Here is a 4,501-nt window from a genome sequence, read left to right as displayed (position 1 = left end):
CCCCCACCCTTTGCCCCATTTCAACTTCTTCCACTGATTTTCAATTTTCCTCTTCACACACCTACATTCCACATCACTCCTCACCATTAGTTGGTTATTGTTTTTATAGATTTGAGTTTTTGTGGCGAGTTTAAGTGTGAATTCTTCTCTAAGAAGTGTTGGAGAGGAAGAGAAGTGAGAGATTTCTTCTTCCCACATTTTCTAAGAGAGACTACAAAGGATTTGTTTTGAGAAAGAGTTTCAGATAAGTATTATTTATTTATTATTGTTGTATGAACTTTCTTTTATATATGAACTTTGTGTTTTGTTGTATCTTTCTTATGAAGTCTGAGTAGATTACTTTATCTTTCCCCCTACTATGGTTTATGGTGAAATGAAGAAATAATGTGGACGTGTCAATGTTAAAATTTAAAATAAATTGTGATGGTTTTTCAATTTCGCTCTTAATTTACTTTTTGATCTGGTCAATTAAATTGTTAAAATATGTTGTGAAACATATGATCCGGAAAATGGAGTATGAGTTCTACAAAAGAGTGAGAATCGCATTTAAGTCCATGAATGAGTATTTTGTTCATGGGATTAAGTGCAAATAAATAGGGGAATATATTTTGTTGGGTGTAGAATTTGAGATTTCTAGGGTGACAGACTAAACATCCCCAATTCAATCTTAGTATTTAAAAACTAAAGTGAGAGTTAGCCTTCAGGGGAAGGGAAATGGGAGCCAGTATCCTCTTAGCCTAGCCACAGATTTAAGTACTAAACCTAAGATTAGCCAATGATTTTCTATAACACTGAATCAGGGTAGAGAATTAAAATTGCTCCTATTTGACACAATACATATTTAAACCATTTATCTCATATCATTTCACCAAAAACTCATTATAGTGGGAAAAATATTTTTTCACATTAGAAAATTTCATCACATAAATATAGTTTAGTAGTTATTAATTTTAAAATCTTCTTTTAAATTCTGCTAGTAGTACATAATCTAACTTTGATAATATCTTAAACTTTCAAAATTAGTGACAGTAATTTTGTTTGACTTATGTAAATTTTTTAGTAAATTTATCATTTCAAATTTAAATCTTCCTCGTGGGATCGATATTTGGGACTTAAACAGAAAGTTTTATATTACTTGATAACGATACGTATACTTGCGTAGAATTCGAACTTTAAATGATTAACATTATTATTCATAAAATATCACATCAAGTTTTTGACGTTGTTGCAAAGCGGAGTCAACTTTATAAATTTTATACAACTATATTTTATTGGGATTAAGTTTTAGGCGCCATTATCAAGGAAGGTAACGGTAAATTAAATAAATTTGGTAAATTAGAAAATTTAGAGATAAAAATATACAAAATACAAAATAACAAAAAATTAAAAAAATTAAAAAATTTAAAAATATATAACTATATATTTAAGAGTATTTTTAATAAATTTTTCTTTGCTTATTATATTTGTTTATACGAAAAATTGGATCTGAAGGTTTAGTACCTTATGATTCAGAATTAGAACGTACTATTAGAAAAATTCGAAAACAACAAAAAAAATTAAAATTTTTAATAAAATGGCAAATAACATAGATAATCAAATAAATGAAAATCGACAAAACCTTTAAAAGATTATGCTAATCCAATAGCAAATGAACTTCACTTAACTATTCAAAATCCTGATGTTGTTGCTAATTCATTTGAGCTTAAACCCGTTATTATCCAAATGGTATAAAATAATCAGTTTAGAGGAACACCTATTGAAGATCCTAACTTACATCTTGTTAGTTTTATTGAGATTTGTGCTACTTTTAAATATGACAGAGTGTCTAATGATGTTGTTAGGATTAGACTTTTTCTTTTTTCATTAAGAGATAAAGCCAAGACTTAGTTAAACTTATCAACACCTGAATCTATCAAAAGTTGGGGAGAACTATCACAAAAATTCTTAGCTAAATATTTTTCACCCTCGAAAACCGCTAAGCTTAGAAACTATATTACATCTTTTTGTCAGTTTGAAGGGGAATCAATATATGAAGCCTCGAAAAGATTTAAGCATCTCCTTAGAAAATATCCACACCATGTTTTACCAGACTGGTTAATAATTTAAACTTTTTTACAATTGATTAGTAGGATCACTTAGATTATTATAGATGCTGCTGCTGGCGGATCTTTAATAACAAAACCTTTTGATGAAGCATATCTTTAATAGAAGAAATGACTACTAATAATTTTCAATGGCCCTCTTAACGGGTAAATCCTTAGAAAGTAGTTAGTATTCATAAATCTGATGTAATGTCTATTTTAGCATCTCAAATTGCTGCTATATCGAAAAAAAATGATCAAATTGGAATGAACTATCCTCAAATACTCTGGTATTTGAGGAAAATTCACCAGGACAGATAATTGATACTCAATCATCTTATGAAACTTTGAATGCTATTAATAATCGAAATAACAATCCTTATTCTAACTATTACAATCATGGATGGAGAGATTACCCTAATTTTAGTTGAAATAATTATAACAATTCAATGAAATTTAAACAATCAAGGAAATCTTAATTATCAACCTTATTATCCTCCTAGATTTAACTCTAACCCTAACCCACAAGTTAAGGAAAAAAAAATAACAATGGAAGAGATAATGTTGAATATGGGGAATATGGGAAATCAAATACATATGGGAAATCAAATACAAAATCAAGGGACTGTTATTAGAAATATTGAATATCAATTAGGACATAGTTTTACTGCACTTAGCAACAGACCTTCAGAAATCTTTCGAGTACGGTGGAAGTTAATCCCAAAAATCAAAATAAAGAACAAATTAAAGCAATTCAATTACGAAGTGAAAAAAAAGTTGAAACAAGAATCCAAAGAGAAACAGAAGTTGATGAGAAGAAGGAAGAGATGGAAAGTGACCATAATGAAAATGAACAAACACAAGTTCCCCTAGAAAAATCATTACCCTCATTTCCTCAATGACTAAAACAGAAGAATAAAGACAAACAATTTACAAAATTTATGGAAATTCTTAAAAATTTAACGATAAACATTCATTTCATTGAAGCTTTGGAACAAATGTCAAGTTATGTTAAATTTATGAAAGATATACTAGACAAAAAAAGAAAGTTTGCAGATCATGAGACTGTTGCACTTAGTGAAAAGTGTAGCGCTATTATCCAGAAAAAGCTTCATGAAAAGTTAAAAGATCCTGATAGTCTTACTATACCTTATGCAATTAGTGAAAAGTTTTATGGAAAAGCCTTATGTGATTTAGGAGCGAGTATCAATCTTATGCCTCTATCAATCTTTAAACGTTTAGATTAGAGATTTCCCCTACTAATGTAACTCTTCAATTAGCTGATCGATTAATCACTTATCCTAAAGGAGTTATAGAAGATGTATTAGTAAAAATTGATAAATTTATTTTCCGACTTTCTATAGACTTTCTAGTATTAGATATGGAGGAAGATAAAGAAATTCCTATTATTTTGAGGAGACCATTTCTTACAACAAGGAGAGCTTTGATAGATGTGCAAAATGGAGAATTAATATTGAGAGTTAATGATCAAGAAGTAAAATTTAATATTGCAACAGTTATGAAATATCCTGCTACACTAAAAAAAGACAATGAATGTTTTAGGAAGGAAGTTATTGATTATCTAAGTAATGAGCAATTTAAGAAAGAGTTTAAAAAAATTAAAGCAAGAAGAAAGGAAGAAGAATTTAGTGAAACTGAGGATGAAATAAAAGAAGAAAATTTATACTATATTCAGGACAAATTTGAAACTTTAGATTTGTTGGAAAATCATAATAAAAATCTTATTCCTTCAAGTATTAAACCACATAAACTTGAACTGAAAGTATTATCTGCCCATTTAAAATATATATTTTTAGGGGATTCATCTACATTTCCTGTTATTGCATCTTCTGAGTTAACTGAAATTCAAGAATAAAAATTAATATAAATGTTAAAAAAATATAAAAAAGCTTTTGGATGGACTTTAGCAGATATTAAAGGAATTAGTCCTTCAATTTGTATGCACAAAATTTTATTAGATGAACAATATGAACCTAAAGCTGATCCTCAGAGGAGATTAAAACCCATAATGAAAGAAGTTGTTAAAAAAAAATTTAAAATGGTTAGATGTTGTAATTATATATCTCATTTCAGACAGTGCTTGGGTAAGCCCAATTCACTGTGTTCTAAAGAAAGTAAGAGTGACCGTTGAAGTAAATGAGAAAAATGAATTAATTCCAGTAAGATAAGTTCCTGGTTGATGAATTTGTATAGATTAAAATTAAACTTGGTCACCAAGAAAGATCACTTTTCCACTTTCCTTTACCCTTTCTAGATCAAATGTTGGATAGATTGACTGGAAATAAATATTATTGTTTCTTAGATGGATATGCCAGTTATTATCAAATTCTAATTGCTCCTGAGGATCAATACAAGACAAAATTTACAAGCCCTTATAGAACATTTGTTTTTTGTAGAAT

This window comes from Phalaenopsis equestris, unplaced genomic scaffold (assembly GCF_001263595.1).
Source record: "Phalaenopsis equestris unplaced genomic scaffold, ASM126359v1 Scaffold000359, whole genome shotgun sequence".
NCBI lineage: Eukaryota > Viridiplantae > Streptophyta > Magnoliopsida > Asparagales > Orchidaceae > Phalaenopsis > Phalaenopsis equestris.
Note: the sequence above shows the minus strand (reverse complement) of the source record.